The sequence below is a fragment of the Arachis stenosperma genome, chromosome 6 (assembly GCF_014773155.1).
Source record: "Arachis stenosperma cultivar V10309 chromosome 6, arast.V10309.gnm1.PFL2, whole genome shotgun sequence".
Lineage (NCBI taxonomy): Eukaryota > Viridiplantae > Streptophyta > Magnoliopsida > Fabales > Fabaceae > Arachis > Arachis stenosperma.
In genome coordinates, this window is record NC_080382.1 from 28,035,688 (window position 1) to 28,057,375 (window position 21,688).

The 21,688-nt window shown below is 37.7% G+C and overlaps 1 pseudogene; it reads left to right on the forward strand.

Annotated features, from left to right (window-relative positions):
* The first annotated feature begins 3,122 nt into the window (after positions 1-3,122).
* Positions 3,123-21,688, forward strand: part of LOC130933936 (acetyl-coenzyme A carboxylase carboxyl transferase subunit beta, chloroplastic-like) — a 54,032-nt pseudogene continuing 35,466 nt past the window's right edge.

Consider the following 21,688-nt stretch of genomic DNA (forward strand, 5'->3'; position numbering starts at 1 on the left):
CGCGGACGCGTGATAGAGGCCACGTATCAGAATTTACAGAATACGCCCCCAGCGATTTCTGAAGCCCTTTTGGCCCAGATCCAAGCGCAGACAGCACAGATTGGAGGTTATAAATTGGAGGAATGCATCCATTCAAAAGGGGGCTCGCATTTTTGTTACTTCCCATGATTTAGATTTAGTTTTGAGAGAGGTTCTCTCCTCTCTCTCTCTCTTAGGATTAGGATTTAGGACTTCTCTTAGCTTGTAAGAGTGACTCTCGATCCAGGTTTTTATGTTCCTTTGTTTTTAAGCTTCCCTTTCACTTTATTTATTTATTCCAGCATTTGAGTTAATTATTTACTTTTATAATTTAATTTATGAATTATTCCATGTCACAGATTATTGTTTGAATTAATGATAATTGAGGTATTTTCAGTTTATGATTGCTTGCTTTTATTTACGTTACCACTGCTTCCGATCTGAAGATATTTTATTCCAGCAATTTACTTTTTTCCCCTTTTGGTCTTGGTTAAGAAATCAGTAACTCAACAGTTATCAAACTCAGCGTAAGTGATAATCGTTATCTTGCTAATTGAACTGAACTTCAATAATCCCAACCTTTTCTTAGGAAATAAATAGGATTCGAAGGTCAAACTAATTAGTCCCTTAACTTACCTTTGCTTCAAAGGTTAACTAAGTGGAATTAAGATACAACTTTCATTATTGTTGAGAGGGATAACTAAGTTGGACTTCTAATTTCTCTCACCTTGCCAAAAGTTGCTTTACAGTATTTATTTATTTTAATTGCCATTTATTTTACTTGCCATTTATATTACTTATTCCTCATTCTTGAAACCCCGAATTCACAATCTCCATAGCCAATAATAAGAACATACCTCCTTGCAGTTCCTTGAGAAGACGACCCGAGGTTTGAATACTCGGTTAACAATTTTTAAAGGGGTTTGTTACTTGTGACATCCAAAAAGTTTGTATGAAAGAACTTTTGAAGGTTTAGAAACTATACTTGCAACAAGGATTTATCCGCAAATTTCTAGACCACGCAAAAGTTCTCTCATCATCCTATTATTTTTCAAATAAGTTACCGACTTGAATTGAGTTTTGAAAAGTAAAAGTTTGTCCTTTTATTTTCAGTTACTCAGTTACTCATGCTTTGGATTTGAATTTTGGGCTGTTATCAGATTGCTTGAGAAATAGATACTATACAAATTAAATTGTTTTTATTCCAACTGTTTGATCATTTGCTTGTTCCTTATTTGAGCTACAATAGTCAATAGGTTTTTAAATTTAGAATGCTAAGTAATGCCATTCAAATAAGCTTAATGAATCTCTCATAAAGTAGCTTCACCTTCTTTAATTTCTCATCTCTGGATGCCATTATTAATTACTTTTTCACCTTCATTTGGGCCTTACACACACATAATCCCCTGCCATTTGTGGACTCCCTAATTGACCCCTTTCCCGACGCCCATGAGTCACCCCTACCCTACTACTTCTATAGTTATAATTGACCCATTTTCCTAATCTATTTTTATAGGCACAATTTTAATTCCACTTTACATCTTCTTCTGTTCTATCCTTTTCTTTTTTAGGTGCTTTCTCTATCAGTTGGATTTGCTTTTTTTTTTTGCTGCAGTTCATTTTGTATTTTATTTACTTTTTTCTCCCTTAAAATTCTCCTTTTGTTCTTGCTGCTTTTGGACATAAAATTATTATGAAAAAGAATTGAGATGTGTGATATAGCAGCATCTATGATTTTTAGCTTTTTTTTCTGATATTTCACTTTGATTTGTGTATGTCCTATTATTTTCCAAATAAGTTCCCGAATTTTTAGCTACAACTATTGATGAATTCTTAAAAGAAAATGGGATAGATGTAGAAATTGACGGACTAAGCTCTGAACTAAGTGATGATGTGGGAGATAGCTTGCCACTTGATGAAAATTATTATTCACATGTGATTGAGGACATTGATGATGACGAAGGTAATATATTTCTATCATTTTTTATATTTTTTTGCAAATCATAATGCTTAATTTTTCAATTGGCATCACATAATTACTCCCTAATTTTTCCCCTAATGCATGAAACTAGGAGAGCCAAAGAAGAAGAAAACCCGAGAAAAAAAACTTGCAAAGAGATTTATGCAAGAACTATGGAACAGCAGAAAGAAGTTATTTTTGATATTGGACAGCTAGTAGGACCAATCTATCAAAGTGTGTCTAATTTAACTAGTTTTGTAGGCACAATTGGTAGAAATAAAAGATTTGTTAGTCTTTTATACACTAGCTGGCATGCTGTAACTCCTAAAGCTAAGAAATTCATGTGGAACTATGTTAACATAAGACTCTTCTGTTATTATTAAATGTCGATTATTTTAAATATAGGAAGGTGCGTATAACACTGTTGATATCATGCAGCAAAATTTTGGTATAACACTGTTGATATCTTCTGCTGCTATTCTAGTTGCTGTAATTTTGTTTGCTGAAGCAAAATTTAATTATATTGTTCTCTGTTTCTATATGCTAACTTTTTATTCAATTATAGTCAATAAGTGAAAAAAATAAGAAACATAAAGAATAGCAAAAGTTTCTACATCGCATGGGGCCAATCAATTTTGGAAGAGTACGAGTGGCTCTGGTATACTTATTTAATATTTGTGCTGGGATTTGTTTAGTTAATTTTAGTTATGTTGTTATAGACTTACTTATTTAAGGCTTTATTTTGTAGCGCGCGACAAAGGAAACAAATGAGGAACCAAAAAGGTTTGAAATGTTCCATGCTACTCAAACAAGTCGAAAAAGGAAGGAAGTTGATCAGGAAACACAAGATGCAATTGTATGAGAGTTCATTGAATTATTAATGATTATAAATCAAATTTAGGATACGGTAACTAATTCTATTTCAAATGTTTCTTCTAATCAGGAAGAATTCAAAAACCGGTAAGCTGCTGGTGAAACAGATGAGGAAGCTTTTGAGTCTTTATTTGGAAAAGAACAACCAGGTCGGGTTAGGTGCTATGGAAGATCTGTTACACGAAGTGACTTAAAAAAGCATGCAGAAATTTTTGAACTCAAGCAACAGCACCAAGAGGAAGTCACATCTTTGAAGGCTGAACTTGGAGACATGAAGGCCAAACAGCAGCACCAAGAGGCTGACCTTCATGGATTGCGAAACATGATTAAGTTACTAGTTCAGCAATCTGAATCTGGAATGAGGCCGAAAGAAATTGAAGCTTTGTTACAAAATGCCCAACACTCTCCAATTGATGCGAATAGCGCTCATGGATCAACACATATTCCAAACATAAATATGGTATGACCAATTTTTTCTTATTCCCTAATATTTGTTTATATATTGTTAATTGTTAATTAGGATTCTGAATATCTACTGTTGAGTTTAAAATTTTTATTTGTTAGAACTTAGGAGGATGCCAAATCTTTTTAATTTGAACTGAAATTGAAGAAGATGGAAGCTGTGATTTGGTTTTTCTGGTTTTGTTTTTTCATTATGTAATTTTATTATTATTGTTATCAGGGTGGAAGCTGTAATTTTTCTGGTTTTTTTATTTTTTTGGTTTTGTTTTTTCATTATGTAATTTCATGCAAAGTTTGAGCTTCTTATAATGTTAAAATAAAAAAGGAAGAAAAATGTTATTATGCGCTGCTTGTCACTTGCACAATGCACTTGAGTTTCTGATTTTAGTTCCCATTTAGTATGAAGTTATGTTAGTCCATTTTTTAGTTATGTCCTTTATGGTGACTTGTAGTATCCCCTGAATGTGATTGTTATTTTAAAGCAAAAGACTTTGGTTTATTTAATTATTTATTCAAGCATAGTATGGTTTTGTTTCTTATTTTATATTTTTGGTGATATGAAAAGAAAAGTAGTTTCAATTATCCTATGACGTTCGGATATTGTATGTGTTATTAATGTTAATTACTTTTTTCTTGTTGTACTTTTTCAAATTATAATTATTTTTCTATATAATTATGCAGGATAACTCTGAAGATGCGAGTGAAGATTGAGATGCTTATCATGATAGTTTATTGACAAAGATGAAAATTGAAAGATGTATGGTTGATGATGATGTCTTTTATTAGAAGCAAAGATACGTTTATATGATATAATATTTTGGTTTTTCCTAGTTTATTAGTAGTAAACTCTAGGTGCATTATATGAGTATACTTATTTTAGTTTGAGATGTATGAATACTCAAAATTATGATCATTCCAATATTTTTGGTTCATTATATAATTATATTTTGTTTCAGTATAATTTTTATTATTTAAAGATTATTGTATGGTATTATTATATATGTATTCATTTTTATTTTATAATAATTAACTAATTTAATTAAAAATACAGGATTATATATATAATTATATTCTCAAATATTAGATTTTAGATAAAAAAAATTGTTAGAAATTTCTGTTTATATATATATATATATATATATATATATATATATATATATATATATATTAAACAATTTTTTTTTTTTAAAAAATGAGGGACAAAAGGCTACACTTATATAGAGTAGCTATAGGTATACTATTTGTTACATTTATAAAGTGATGCAGTAGTCCTGAAAAGTGTAGCCTAATCTTTAGAATTATGGTAACCAGTTGTGCTGAAAAGCGTAGCCTTGGGTCCTAAACAGCATCACTTAAAAAGCGCACCCTATTCTCAAAGGCCAGAAGCGTAGCCTTTGATACAGAAAAGCGTAGCCTTTGAGAATAGGCAACACTAGTATAGGCATCGCCTACAAAAGTGTCTCCAAAGTCTGGAAAGCGTAGCCTTTTCCTAAGGCATCATTTTTTTATTTTTCGTTACGCTTTTCAAGTGTACCTGAATGGGTGTTTTTCTTGTAGTGATATTTTCTCAACAAAAATCAAAGTTACAAGCAAAGCCACTGATTACCATCAGTAAGCACTCGCACAAACTTGGATACTTGAATATTATGGTCTAATTCATTATATGTGTTGATTTATTGCTGCACAAACTAGTGGGGTTCTGATGAGCGGATAATTTATACGCTTTTTGGCATTATTTTCAGTATGTTTTTAGTATGTTTTAGTTAGTTTTTATTATATATTTATTATTTTTTAGTTAAAATTCACTTTTCTGGACTTTACTATGAGTTTGTGTGTTTTTCTGTGATTTCAGGTATTTTTTGACTGAAATTGAGGGACCTGAGCAAAAATCTGATTCAGAGGCTAAAAAGGACTGCAGATGCTGTTGGATTCTGACTTCCCTGCACTCGAAGTGAATTTTCTGGAGCTACAGAAGCCCAATTGGCGCGCTCTCAACTGCGTTGGAAAGTGGACATCCTGGGCTTTCCAGCAATGTATAATAGTCCATACTTTGCCCGAGATTTGATGGCCCAAACTGGCGTTCCAAATCAGCTCAAAACTGTCCGGCGTTAAACGCCGGAACTGGCACAAGAATGGGAGTTAAACGCCCAAACTGGCACAAAAGCTGGCGTTTAACTCCAAGAAAAGTCTCTACACATAGAAGCTTCAATGCTCAGCCCAAGCACACACCAAGTGGGCCCGAAAGTGGATTTTTATGTCATTTACTCATTTCTGTAAACCCTAGGCTACTAGTTCTCTACAAATAGGACCTTTTGCTATTGTATTTTCATCTTTTGATCACTTTAGATCTTTGGATCTTTGGATCTTTGGATCATTTTAGATCTTTTGATCATCTTTGGACGTCTAGTTCTTAGATCACTGGGGGGCTGGCTTCACGGCCATGCCTGAACCTTGTTCTTATGTATTTTCAACGGTGGAGTTTCTACACACCATAGATTAAGGTGTGGAGCTCTGCTGTACCTCGAGTATTAATGCAATTACTATTGTTCTTCTATTCAATTCAGCCTATTCTTGTTCTAAGATATTCATTCGCACCGAATAATATGATGAATGTGATGATTATGTGACGCTCATCACCATTCTCACTTATGAACAAGTGCCTGACAAACACTTCTGTTCTACAAGCAAACAAGGCTTGAATGTTTATCTCTTGGATCCTTTAATCGGAATCTTCGTGGTATAAGCTAGAATTGATGGTGGCATTCAAGAGAATCCGGAAGGTCTAAACCTTGTCTGTGGTATTCTGAGTAGGATTCAATGATTGAATGACTGTGACGAGCTTCAAACTCCTGAAGGCTAGGCGTTAGTGACAGACGCAAAAGAATCAATGGATTCTATTCCAACCTGATTGAGAACCGACAGATGATTAGCCGTGCTGTGACAGAGAGCGTTGAACATTTTCACTGAGAGGACGAGACTGTAGCCACTGACAACGGTGATGCCCAACATACAGCTTGCCATGGAAAGGAGTAAGAAGGATTGGATGAAGACAGTAGGAAAGCAGAGAGACGGAAGGGACAAAGCATCTCCATACGCTTATCTGAAATTCTCACCAATGAATTACATAAGTATCTCTATCTTTATGCTTTATTCATAAATCATCTATAACCATTTGAATCTGCCTGACTGAGATTTACAAGGTGACCATAGCTTGCTTCATACCAACAATCTCCGTGGGATCGACCCTTACTCGCGTAAGGTTTATTACTTGGACGACCCAGTGCACTTGCCGGTTAGTTGTGCGAAGTTGTGATAAAGAGTTGAGATTGCAATTGAGCATACCATGTTGATGGCGCCATTGATGATCACAATTTCGTGCAACAAGTTTTTGGCGCCGTTGCCGGGGATTGTTTCGAGTTTGGACAACTGACGGTTCATCTTGTTGCTTAGATTAGGTATTTTTCAGAGTTCTTAAGAATGAATTCTAGTGTTTCAAGGTGATGTTCTTATCATCACCAAAGCTGATTGATTTTCATCAATTTAGCTCTTGAATGCAATGTCCTGCTGAAGCTTGGCTAGCCATATCTAATTTCTTTAGACTGAAGCTTTAGACTAACATTGCATGATTCCTGGAATTCTCATTAAGAATTTTGATATCTTTATTTTCTTTTCCACTTAATTTTCGAAAAAACCAAAAAATTTTACAAAATCATAAAAACTAAAAATATTGTATGTTTCTTGTTGAGTCTAGTGTCTCATTTTAAGTTTGGTGTCAATTGCAAGTTTCTATTCTTCTTGCATTTTTTTTCGAATTCATTCATGTGTCTTAATTGATCTTCAAGTGTTCTTGATGATTTCCTTGTTCTGATCTTTAAATTCTCTTGTCTTGAGTGTTTTGTTGTTTCTCATATGCATTCTCATTTTGTTAGTGTCAATAGTATACAAACTTCTAAGTTTGGTGTCTTGCATGCATTATTTATTTGATCTTAGTTTCATTTTGATTATTCCTCATTATTAAAAATCCAAAAAAAATTTTTAATTTGTATCTTTTCAAGTCAATAATACAGAGAATTGAAGATTCAGAACATACAGCAGAGGAATTACACAGAAAAAGCTGGGCGTTCAAAACGCCCAGTGAGGAAGGAAAACTGGCGTTTAAACGCCAGCCAGGGTGCCTGGGTGGGCGTTTAACGCCCAAAAGGGTAGTGAGCGTTAAACGCCAGAATGTGCACCATTCTGAGCGTTTAATGCCAGGATGGCACAAGAGAGAAGATTTTGTTTTTAATTTAAATTTTTTTCAAGTTTTCAAAATTTTCAAAATCAAATCTTTTTCAAATCATATATTTTCAATCATATGTTTTCAAAATCAATTTCTTTCCATTTTCAAAGATACTTGCTAACAATTAATGATTTGATTCAACATTTCAAGCATGTTGCCTTTTCTGTTGAGAAAAGTTTAATGTCTGAATCATATCTTTCTTGTTAGCCAAGTCATTAATTATTAAAATCAAATCTTTTTAAATTGTTTCTCAAATCATATCTTCTCAATCATATCTTTTTAAAAACCACAACTTTTCAATCATATCTTCTTAATCACATCTTTTTCAAAATAGTTTTCAATTATATCTTTTTTATTTCTAATTTTAAAATCTTTTTCAAAAATCACTTGATTTCTTTTCCACTCTTAGTTTTCGAAAATCAATTAGTATTTTTCAAAATGTTTTTTAAAATCTTTTTAATTTATTTTCAAAAATTTCTTCCCCTCTTCTCACATCCTTCTATTTATGGACTAACACTACTCCTCAATGCACAATTCGAACTCCATCTTTCCTTGATAAAGTTTGAATTTTCTATCTCTTCCTTCTATTTTTCTCTTCCTCTGACACCTCAAGGAATCTCTATACTGTGACATAGAGGATTCCATATTTTCTTGTTCTCTTCTCTTTCATATGAGCAGAAGCAAAGACAAAAGCATTCTTGTTGAGGCTGACCCTGAACCTGAAAGGACTTTGAAGCGAAAGCTAAGAGAAGCAAAGGCACAACTCTCTGTAGAGGACCTAACAGAAATCTTCAAGGAAGAAGACATGGCAGCCGAAAACAACAACAATACCAACAATGCAAGGAAGGTACTGGGTGACTTTACTGCACCTACTCCCGACTTTTATGGGAGAAGCATCTCTATCCCTACCATTGGAGCAAACAACTTTGAGCTTAAGCCTCAATTAGTTTCTCTAATGCAACAGAATTGCAAGTTCCATGGACTTCCATTGGAAGATCCTCATCAGTTTTTAGCTGAGTTCTTGCAAATCTGTGACACTGTAAAGACTAATGGGGTTGACCCTGAGGTCTACAGACTTATGCTATTCCCTTTTGCTGTAAGAGACAGAGCTAGGATATGGTTGGACTCACAACCTAAAGAAAGCCTGAACTCTTGGGAAAAGCTAGTCAATGCCTTCTTGGCAAAGTTCTTTCCACCTCAAAAATTGAGTAAGCTTAGAGTGGAAACCTTCAGACAGAAGGAAGGTGAATTGGTGCACGAAATTGTGATCATCAATGGCGCCATCAACATGGTACACTCAATTAAAATCTCAACTCTTTATCACAACTTCGCACAACTAACCAGCAAGTGCACTGGGTCGTCCAAATAATAAACCTTACGCGAGTAAGGGTCGATCCCACGGAGATTGTTGGTATGAAGCAAGCTATGGTCACCTTGTAAATCTTAGTCAGGCAGATTCAAATGGTTATGAATGATTTATGAATAAAACATAAAACAAGGATAGAGATACTTATGTATTTCATTGGTGAGAATTTCAGATAAGCGAATGGAGATGCTTTGTCCCTTCCGTCTCTCTACTTTCCTACTGTCTTCATCCAATCCTTCTTACTCCTTTCCATGGCAAGCTGTATGTTGGGCATCACCGTTGTCAGTGGCTACAGTCCCATCCTCTCAGTGAAAATGTTCAACGCACCCTGTCACGGCACGGCTAATCATCTGTCGGTTCTCAATCAGGTTGGAATAGAATCCATTGATTCTTTTGCGTCTGTCACTAACGCCCAGCCTTCAGGAGTTTGAAGCTCGTCACAGTCATTCAATCATTGAATCCTACTCAGAATACCACAGACAAGGTTTAGACCTTCCGGATTCTCTTGAATGCCGCCATCAATTCTAGCTTATACCACGAAAATTCCGATTAAGGAATCCAAGAGATAAACATTCAAGCCTTGTTTGCTTGTAGAACGGGAGTGGTTGTCAGGCACGCGTTCATAAGTGAGAATGATGATAAGCGTCACATAATCATCACATTCATCAAGTTCTTGAGTGCAAATGAATATCTTGGAATAAGAACAAGCTGAATTGAATAGAAGAACAATAGTAATTGCATTAATACTCGAGGTACAGCAGAGCTCCATACCTTAATCTATGGTGTGTAGAAACTCCACCGTTGAAAATACATAAGAACAAGGTCTAGGCATGGCCGAGAGGCCAGCCCCTAATACATGATCAAAAGATTCCAAATGATCAAGGATCCAAAGATTCAAAGATCTAAAGATCTGATCTAAGAACTAGACGTCCAAAGATGAAAATACAATAGTAAAAGGTCCTGTATGTAGAGAACTAGTAGCCTAGGGTTTATAGAAATGAGTAAATGACAGAAAAATCCACTTCCGGGCCCACTTGGTGTGTGCTTGGGCTGAGCATTGAAGCATTTTCGTGTAGATACTTCTCTTGGAGTTAAACGCCAGCTTTTGTGCCAGTTCGGGCGTTTAACTCCCATTCTTCTGCCAGTTCCGGCGTTTAACGCCGGGCAGTTTTGAGCTGATTTGGAACGCCAGTTTGGGCCATCAAATCTCGGGCAAAGTATGGACTATTATACATTTCTGGAAAGCCCAGGATGTCTACCTTCCAACGCCGTTGAGAGCGCGCCAATTGCACTTCTGTAGCTTCAGAAAATTCACTTCGAGTGCAGGGAGGTCAGAATCCAACAGCATCTGCAGTCCTTTTCAGTCTCTGAATCAGATTTTTGTTCAGGTCCCTCAATTTCAGCCAGAAAATACCTAAAATCACAGAAAAACACACAAACTCATAGTAAAGTCCAGAAAAGTGAATTTTAACTAAAAACTAATAAAAATATACTAAAAACTAACTAAAACATACTAAAAACATACTAAAAACAATGCCAAAAAGCGTATAAATTATCCGCTCATCACAACACCAAACTTAAATTGTTGCTTGTCCCCAAGCAACTGAAAATCAAATAAGATAAAAAGAAGAGAATATGCAATGAATTCCAAAAACATCTATGAAGATCTGTATTAATTAGATGAGCGGGGCTTTTAGCTTTTTGCCTCAGAATAGTTTTGGCATCTCACTCTATCCTTTGAAATTCAGAATGATTGGCTTCTATAGGAACTTAGAATCCAGATAGTGTTATTAATTCTCCTAGTTAAGTATCATGATTCTTGAACACAGCTACTTTATGAGTCTTGGCCGTGGCCCAAAGCACTTTGTCTTCCAGTATTACCACCGGATACATACATGCCACAGACACATAATTGGGTGAACCTTTTCAGATTGTGACTCAGCTTTGCTAGAGTCCCCAATTAGAGGTGTCCAGGGTTCTTAAGCACACTCTTTTTGCCTTGGATCACAACTTTATTATTATTTTTTTTCTTACTTTTCTCTTTTCTTTTTTTTCATTTTTTTTCGTTTTTCTCCCTTTTTTTTTTTGAGTTCACTGCTTTTTCTTGCTTCAAGAATCATTTTTTTATGATTTTTCAGATCCTCAGTAACATGTCTCCTTTTTCATCATTCTTTCAAGAGCCAACCATTCATGAACAACAAATTCAAAAGATATATGCATTGTTTAAGCATACATTCAGAAAACAAAAGTATTGCCACCACATCAAAATAATTAATCTGTTATTAAATTCAAAATTCATGCAATTCTTCTCTTTTTCAATTAAGAACATTTTTCATTTAAGAGAGGTGATGGATTCATAGGACATTCATAACTTTAAGGCATAGACACTAAGACACTAATGATCACAAGACACAAACATAGATAAACATAAGCATGATTTTTTCGAAAAACAGAAAAATAAAGAACAAGGAAATTAAAGAACGGGTCCACCTTAGTGATGGCGGCTTGTTTTTCCTCTTGAAGATCTTATGGAGTGCTTGAGCTCCTCAATGTCTCTTCCTTGCCTTTGTTGCTCCTCTCTCATGATTCTTTGATCTTCTCTAATTTCATGGAGGAGGATGGAATATTCTTGGTGCTCCACCCTTAGTTGTCTCATGTTGGAACTCAATTCTCCTAGGGAGGTGTTGATTTGCTCCCAATAGTTTTGTGGAGGAAAGTGCATCCCTTGAGGCATCTCAGGGATTTCATGATGAGTGGGATCTCTTGTTTGCTCCATCCTTTTCTTAGTGATGGGCTTGTTCTCATCAATGGGGATGTCTCCCTCTATATCAACTCCAACTGAATAACAGAGGTGACAAATGAGATGAGGAAAGGCTAACCTTGCCAAGGTAGAGGACTTGTCCGCCACCTTATAAAGTTCTTGGGCTATAAACTTATGAACTTCTACTTCTTCTCCAATCATGATACTATGGATCATGATGGCCCGGTCTAGAGTAACTTCAGACCGGTTGCTAGTGGGAATGATTGAGCGTTGGATAAACTCCAACCATCCCCTAGCTACGGGCTTGAGGTCATGCCTTCTCAATTGAACCGGCTTCCCTCTTGAATCTCTCTTCCATTGGACGCCCTCTTCACAAATGACTGTGAGGACTTGGTCCAACCTTTGATCAAAGTTGACCCTTCTAGTGTAAGGGTGTTCATCTCCTTGCATCATGGGCAAGTTGAATGCCAACCTTACATTTTCCGGACTAAAATCTAAGTATTTCCCCCGAACCATTGTAAGCCAATTCTTTGGGTCCGGGTTCACACTTTGATCATGGTTCTTGGTGATCCATGCATTGGCATAGAACTCTTGAACCATTAAGATTCCGACTTGTTGAATAGGGTTGGTAAGAACTTCCCAACCTCTTCTTCGAATCTCATGTCGGATCTCCGGATATTCACTCTTTTTGAGTTTGAAAGGGACCTCGGGGATCACCTTCTTCAAGGCCACAACTTCATAGAAGTGGTCTTGATGCACCCTTGAGATGAATCTCTCCATCTCCCATGACTCGGAGGTGAAAGCTTTTGCCTTCCCTTTCCTCTTTCTAGAGGTTTTTCCGACCTTGGATGCCATAAATGGTTATGGAAAAACAAAAAGCAATGCTTTTATCACACCAAACTTAAAAGCTTTGCTCGTCCTCGAGAAAAAGAAGAAAGAAGAGAGTAGAAGAAGAAGGAATAGAGGAGATGGAGATGGCTTTGTGGTTCGGCCAAAGGAGGAGAAGTAGTGTTTAGGGTGTGTGAAAATGAAGGAGTGAAGATGGGTTTATATAGGGGTGGAGAGAGGGGTAGGGTTCGGTTATGGGAGGGAAAGTGGTTTGAATTTGAATGGTGAGGTAGGTGGGGTTTTATGAAGGATGGATGTGAGTGGTGAAGAGAAAGATGGGATTTGATAGGTGAGGGGTTTTTGGGGAAGAGGTATTGAGGTGATTGGTGAATGGGTGAAGAAGAAGAGAGAGGGTAGTGGGGTAGGTGGGGATCCTGTGGGATCCACAGATCCTGAGGTGTCAAGGAAAAGTCATCCATGCACCAAGTGGCAAGCAAAATTGCTCTCTGTGCCAATTTTGGCGTTAAACGCCGGGCTGGTGCCCATTTCTGGCATTTAACGCCAGTTTCTTGCCCTTTCCTGGCGTTTAACGCCAGTCTAGTGCCCCTTTCTGGCGTTAAACGCCCAGAATGGTGCCAGACTGGGCGTTAAACGCCCATTTGCTGTCCTTACTGGCGTTTAAACGCCAGTAGGTTCTTTCTCCAAGGTGTGCTATTTTTCTTTCTATTTTTCATTCTGTTTTTGCTTTTCCAACTGATTTTGTGACTTCTCATGATCATCAACCTACAGAAAATATAGAATAACAAAGGAAAATAGATTAAATATAACATTGGGTTGCCTCCCAACAAGCGCTTCTTTAATGTCAGTAGCTTGACAGAGGGCTCTCATGGAGCCTCACAGATACTCAGAGCAATGTTGGAACCTCCCAACACCAAACTTAGAGTTTAAATGTGGGGGTTCAACACCAAACTTAGAATTTGGTTGTGGCCTCCCAACACCAAACTTAGAGTTTGACTGTGGGGGCTCTGTTTGACTCTGTTTTGAGAGAAGCTCTTCATGCTTCCTCTCCATGGTAACAGAGGGATATCCTTGAGCTTTAAACACAAAGGATTCTTCATTCACTTGAATGATCATTTCTCCTATGTCCACATCAATCACAGCTTTTGCTATGGCTAGGAAGGGTCTGCCAAGGATGATGGATTCATCCATGCACTTCCCAGTCTCTAGGACTATGAAATCAGCAGGGATGTAATGGTTTTCAACTTTCACCAAAACATCCTCTACAAGTCCATAAGCTTGTTTTCTTGAGTTATCTGCCATCTCTAGTGAGATTCTTGCAGCTTGTACCTCAAAGATCCCTAGCTTCTCCATTACAGAGAGAGGCATGAGGTTTACACTTGACCCTAAGTCACACGAAGCCTTCTCAAAGGTCATGGTGCCTATGGTACAAGGTATTGAAAACTTCCCAGGATCTTGTCTCTTTTGAGGTAATCTCTGCCTAGACAAGTCATCCAGTTCTTTGGTGAGCAAAGGAGGTTCGTTCTCCCAAGTCTCATTACCAAATAACTTGTCATTTAGCTTCATGATTGCTCCAAGGTATTTAGCAACTTGCTCTTCAGTGACATACTCATCCTCTTCAGAGGAAGAATACTCATCAGAGCTCATGAATGGCAGAAGTAAATCCAATGGAATCTCTATGGTCTCAGTGTAAGCCTCAGATTCCCATGGTTCCTCATTAGGGAACTCATTGGAGGCCAGTGGACGTCCATTGAGGTCTTCCTCAGTGGCGTTCACTGCCTCTCCCTCCTCTCCAAATTTGGCCATGTTGATGGCCTTGCACTCTCCTTTTGGATTTTCTTCTGTATTGCTTGGAAGAGTACTAGGAGGGAGTTCAGTAATTTTCTTGCTCAGCTGACCCACTTGTGCCTCCAAATTCCTAATGGAGGACCTTGTTTCAGTCATGAAACTTTGAGTGGTTTTGATTAGATCAGAGACCATGGTTGCTAAGTCAGAGTGGCTCTGCTTAGAATTCTCTGTCTGTTGCTGAGAAGATGATGGAAAAGGCTTGCCATTGCTAAACCTGTTTCTTCCACCATTATTGTTGTTGAAACCTTGTTGGGGTCTCTGTTGATCCTTCCATGAGAGATTTGGATGATTTCTCCATGAAGAATTATAGGTGTTTCCATAGGGTTCTCCCATGTAATTCACCTCTTCTATTGAAGGGTTCTCAGGATCATAAGCTTCTTCTTCAGATGAAGCGTCCTTAGTACTGCCTAGTGCAGCTTGCATTCCAGACAGACTTTGAGAAATCAAATTGACTTGCTGAGTCAATATTTTGTTCTGAGCCAATATGGCATTCAGAGTATCAATCTCAAGAACTCCTTTCTTCTGATTTGTCCCATTGTTCACAGGATTCCTTTCAGAAGTGTACATGAATTGGTTATTTGCAACCATTTCAATTAGTTCTTGAGCTTCTGTAGGCGTCTTCTTCAGATGAAGAGATCCTCCAGCAGAGCTATCCAATGACATCTTGGATAGTTCAGAGAGACCATCATAGAAGATACCTATGATGCTCCATTCAGAAAGCATGTCAGATGGACACTTTCTGATCAATTGTTTGTATCTTTCCCAAGCTTCATAGAGGGATTCTCCTTCCTTCTGTCTGAAGGTTTGGACTTCCACTCTAAGCTTACTCAATTTTTGAGGTGGAAAGAACTTTGCCAAGAAGGCATTGACTAGCTTTTCTCAAGAGTTCAGGCTTTCTTTAGGTTGTGAGTCCAACCATATCCTAGCTCTGTCTCTTACAGCAAAAGGGAATAGCATAAGTCTGTAGACCTCATGGTCAACCCCATTAGTCTTGACAGTGTCACAGATTTGCAAGAACTCAGCTAAAAACTGATGAGGATCTTCCAGTGGAAGTCCATGGAACTTGCAATTCTGTTGCATTAGAGAAACTAATTGAGGCTTAAGCTCAAAGTTTTTTGCTCCAATGGCAGGGATAGAGATGCTTCTCCCATAGAAGTCAGGAGTAGGTGCAGTAAAGTCACCCAGCACCTTCCTTGCATTGTTGGCATTGTTGTTGTTTTCGGCTGCCATGTCTTCTTCTTTGAAGATTTCTGTTAGATCCTCTATAGAGAGTTGTGCCTTAGCTTCTCTTAGCTTTCGCTTCAAGGTCCTTTCAGGTTCAGGGTCAGCCTCAACAAGAATGCTTTTGTCTTTGCTCCTGCTCATATGAAAGAGAAGAGAACAAAAAAATATGGAATCCTCTATGTCACAGTATAGGGATTCCTTGAGGTGTCAGAGGAAAAGAAAAACAGAAGGAAGAAGTAGAAGAATTTGAACTTATCAAGAGAGATGGATTTCGAATTGTTCATTGAGGAATAGTGTTAGTCCATAAATAGAAGGATGTGAGAAGAGGGAAAGAAATTTTCGAAAATAAATTAAAAAGATTTTAAAAACATTTTGAAAAAAACTTTAATTGATTTCCGAAAACTAAGAGTGGAAAAGAAATCAAGTGATTTTTGAAAAAGATTTTAAAATTAGAAATCAAAAAGATATGATTGAAAACTATTTTGAAAAAGATGTGATTAAAAAGATATGATTGAAAAGTTATGGTTTAAAAAACAATTTAAAAAGATTTGATTTTAAAAAAATTAATAACTTGGCTAACAAGAAAAGATATGATTCAAATATTAAACCTTTCTCAACAGAAAAGGCAACATACTTGAAATGTTGAATCAAATCATTAATTGATAGCAAGTTTTTTTGAAAATGGAAAGAGATTGATTTTGAAAAAGATTTGATTGAAAAGATATGATTTGAAAAAGATTTGATTTTGAAAAATTTTGAAAACTTGAAAAAAAAAATCTTAATTAAAAACAGAATCTTCCCTCTTGTGCCATCCTGGCGTTAAACGCCCAGAATGGTGCACATTCTGGCGTTTAACGCCCAAAGCACTACCCTTTTGGGCGTTAAACGCCCAGCCAGGCACCCTGGCTGGCGTTTAAACGCCAGTTTGCCTTCCTCACTGGGCGTTTTGAACGCCCAGCTTTTTCTGTGTAATTCCTCTGCTGTATGTTCTGAATCTTCAATTCTCTGTATTATTGACTTGAAAAGACACAAATTAAAATATTTTTTGGATTTTTAATAATGAGGAATAATCAAAATGCAACTAAAATCAAATAAACAATGCATGCAAGACACCAAACTTATAAGTTTGTATACTATTGACACTAACAAAATGAGAATGCATATGAGAAACAACAAAACACTCAAGACAAGAGAAATTAAAGATCAAAACAAGGAAATCATCAAGAACAACTTGAAGATTAATAAAGACACATGCATGAATTTGAAAAATACAAGAAGAACAGAAATATGCAATTGACACCAAACTTACAATTAGACACTAGACTCAACAAGAAACATACAAAATATTTTTGGTTTTTATGATTTTATACTTTTTTTATTTTTCAAAAATTAAGTGGAAAAGAAAATAAAGGTATCAAAATTCTTAATGAGAATTCCAGGAATCATGCAATGTTAGTCTAAAGCTTTAGTCTAAAGGAATTAGACATGGCTAGCCAAGCTTCAGCAGAACATTGCATTCAAGAGCTAAATTGATGAGAATCAATCAGCTTTGGTGATGATAAGAACATCACCTTGAAACACTAGAATTCATTCTTAAGAACTCTGAAGATAAATACCTAATATAAGCAACAAGATGAACCATCAGTTGTCCAAACTCAAAACAATCCCCGGCAACGGCGCCAAAAACTTGGTGCACGAAATTGTGATCATCAATGGCGCCATCAACATGGTACACTCAATTGAAATCTCAACTCTTTATCATAACTTTGCACAACTAACCAACAAGTGCACTGGGTCGTCCAAGTAATAAACCTTACGCGAGTAAGGGTCGATCCCACGGAGATTGTTGGTATGAAGCAAGCTATGGTCACCTTGTAAATCTTAGTCAGGCAGATTCAAATGGTTATGAATGATTTATGAATAAAACATAAAACAAGGATAGAGATACTTATGTATTTCATTGGTGAGAATTTCATATAAGCGACTGGAGATGCTTTGTCCCTTCCGTCTCTCTACTTTCCTACTGTCTTCATCCAATCCTTCTTACTCCTTTCCATGGCAAGCTGTATGTTGGGCATCACCGTTGTCAGTGGCTACAGTCCCGTCTTCTCAGTGAAAATGTTCAACGCACCCTGTCACGGCACGGCTAATCATCTGTCGGTTCTCAATCAGGTTGGAATAGAATCCATTGATTCTTTTGCGTCTGTCACTAACGCCCAGCCTTCAGGAGTTTGAAGCTCGTCACAGTCATTCAATCATTGAATCCTACTCAAAATACCACAGACAAGGTTTAGACCTTCCGGATTCTCTTGAATGCCGCCATCAATTCTTGCTTATACCACGAAGATTCCGATTAAGGAATCCAAGAGATAAACATTCAAGCCTTGTTTGCTTGTAGAACGGGAGTGGTTGTCAGGCACGCGTTCATAAGTGAGAATAATGATGAGCGTCACATAATCATCACATTCATCAAGTTCTTGAGTGCGAATGAATATCTTGGAATAAGAACAAGCTAAATTGAATAGAAGAACAATAGTAATTGTATTAATACTCGAGGTACAGCAGAGCTCCACACCTTAATCTATGGTGTGTAGAAACTCCACCGTTGAAAATACATAAAAACAAGGTCTAGGCATGGCCGAGAGGCCAGCCCCCAATACATGATCAAAAGATTCCAAATGATCAAGGATCCAAAGATTCAAAGATCTAAAGATCTGATCTAAGAACTAGACGTCCAAAGATGAAAATACAATAGTAAAAGGTCCTATATGTAGAGAACTAGTAGCCTAGGGTTTACAGAAATGAGTAAATGACAGAAAAATCCACTTTTGGGCCCACTTGGTGTGTGCTTGGGCTGAGCATTGAAGCATTTTCGTGTAGAGACTTCTCTTGGAGTTAAACGCCAGCTTTTGTGCCAGTTCGGGCGTTTAACTCCCATTCTTCTGCCAGTTCCGGCGTTTAACGCCGGGCAGTTTTGAGCTGATTTGGAACGCCGGTTTGGACCATCAAATCTCGGGCAAAGTATGGACTATTATACATTTCTGGAAAGCCCAGGATGTCTACCTTCTAACGCCGTTGAGAGCGCGCCAATTGGACTTCTGTAGCTCCAGAAAATCCACTTCGAGTGCAGGGAGGTCAGAATCCAACATCATCTGCAGTCCTTTTTAGTCTCTGAATCAGATTTTTGCTCAGGTCCCTCAATTTCAGCCAAAAAATACCTGAAATCACAGAAAAACACACAAACTCATAGTAAAGTCCAGAAAAGTGAATTTTAACTAAAAACTAATAAAAATATACTAAAAACTAACTAAAACATACTAAAAACATACTAAAAACATACTAAAAACAATGCCAAAAAGTGTATAAATTATCCGCTCATCATGAATCCCTCTATGAAGCTTGGGAAAGATACAAACAATTGATCAGAAAGTGTCCTTCTGACATGCTTTCTGAATGGAGCATCAAAGGTATCTTCTATGATGGTCTGTCTGAACTGTCCAAGATGTCATTGGATAGCTCTGCTGGAGGATCTCTTCATCTGAAGAAGATGCCTGCAGAAGCTCAAGAACTCATTGAAATGGTTGCAAATAACTAATTCATGTACACTTCTGAAAGGAATCCTGTGAACAATGGGACAAATCAGAAGAAAGGAGTTCTTGAGATTGATACTCTGAATGCCATTCTGGCTCAGAACAAAATATTGACTCAGCAAGTCAATATGATTTCTCAAAGTCTGTCTGGAATGTAAGCTGCACCAGGCAGTACTAAGGATGCTTCATCTGAAGAAAAAGCTTATGATACTGAGAACCCTTCAATGGAAGAGGTGAATTACATAGTAGAACCCTATGGAAACACCTATAATTCTTCATGGAGAAATCATCCAAATCTCTCATGGAAGGATCAATAGAGACCTCAACAAGGTTTCAACAACAATAATGGTGGAAGAAACAGGTTTAGCAATGGCAAGCCTTTTCCATCATCTTCTCAGCAATAGACAGAGAATTCTAAGCAGAGCCACTCTGACTTAGCAACCATGGTCTCTGATCTAATCAAAACCACTCAAAGTTTCATGACTGAAACAAGGTCCTCCATTAGGAATTTGGAGGTCCAAGTGGGACAGCTGAGCAAGAAAGTTACTGAACTCCCTCCTAGTACTCTTTCAAGCAATACAGAAGAAAATCCGAAAGGAGAGTGCAAGGTCATCAACATGGCCAAATTTGGAGAGGAGGAAAAGGCAGTGATCGCCACTGAGGAAGACCTCAATGGACGTCTACTGGCCTCCAATGAGTTCCCTAATGAGGAACCATAGGAATCTGAGGCTCATAATGAGACCATAGAGATTCCATTGGATTTACTTCTGCCATTCATGAGCTCTGATGAGTATTCTTCCTCTGAAGAGGATGAAGATGTCACTGAAGAGCAAGTTTCCAAGTACCTTGGAGCAATCATGAAGCTAAATGACAAGTTATTTGGTAATGAGACTTGGGAAGATGAACCCCCTTTGCTCACCAAAGAACTGGATGACTTGTCTAGGCAGAAATTACCTCAAAAGAGACAGGACCCTGGGAAGTTCTGAATACTTTGTACCATAGGTACCATGACCTTTGAGAAGGCTCTGTGTGACCTAGGGTCAAGCATAAACCTTATGCCTCTCTCTGTAATGGAGAAGCTAGGGATCTTTGAGGTACAAGCTGCAAGAATCTCACTAGAGATGGCAGATAATTCAAGAAAACAAGCTTATAGACTTGTAGAGGATGTTTTGGTAAAGATTGAAAACCATTATAGCCCTGCTGATTTCATAGTCCTAGAGACTGGGAAGTGCATGGATGAATCCATCATCCTTGGCAAACCCTTCCTAGCCATAGCAAAGGCTGTGATTGATGTGGACAGAGGAGAAATGATCATTCAAGTGAATGAAGAATCCTTTGTGTTTAAAGCTCAAGGATATCCCTCTGTTACCATGGAGAGGAAGCATGAAGAGCTTCTCTCAAAACAGAGTCAAACAGAGCCCCCACAGTCAAACTCTAAGTTTGGTGTTGGGAGGCCACAACCAAATTCTAAGTTTGGTGTTGAACCCCCACATTCAAACTCTAAGTTTGGTGTTGGGAGGTTCCAACATTGCTTTGAGTATCTGTAAGGCTCCATGAGAGCCCACTATCAAGCTACTGACATTAAAGAAGCGCTTGTTGGGAGGCAACCCAATGTTATATTTATCTATTTTCGTTTGTTATTTTATGTTTTCTGTAGGTTGATGATCATGGAAAGTCACAAAATTAATTGAAAAAAGCAAAAACAAAATGAAAAACAGAAAGAAAAATAGCACACCCTGGAGGAAAACCTTACTGGCGTTTAAACGCCAGTAAGGGCAGCAAATGGGCGTTTAACGCCCAAGTCTGGCACCATTCTGGGCGTTTAACGCCAGAAAGGGGCACCAGACTGGCATTAAACGCCAGGAAAGGGCAAGAAGCTGGCGTTAAATGCCAGAAATGGGCACCAGCCCGGCGTTTAATGCTAGAATTGGCATAGAGAGCATTTTTGCTCGCCACTTGGTGCAGGGATGAATTTTCCTTGACACCTCAGGATCTGTGGACCCCAAGGATCCCCACCTACCCCACCATTCTCTCTCTTCTTCACCCATTCACCAATCACCTCAACACCTCTTCCCCAAAAACCCCTCACCTATCAAATCCCACTATTCTCTTCACTACTCACATCCATCCTTCATAAAACCCCACCTACCTCACCATTCAAATTCAAACCACTTTTCCTCCCACACCCACCCATACATGGCCGCACCATACACCCCTCTCCCTTCCTATATAAACCCATCTTCACCACCTCATTTTCACACAACCTAAACACTACTTCTCTCCCTTTGGCCGAACTACAAAGCAACCTCCATCTCCTCCATTTCTTCTTCTTCTACTCTCTTCTTTCTTCCTTTGCTCGAGGACGAGTAAACCTTCTAAGTTTGGTATGGTAAAAGCATTACTTTTTGTTTTTTCATAACCATTTATGGCATCTAAGGCAGGAGAAACCTCTAGAAAGAGG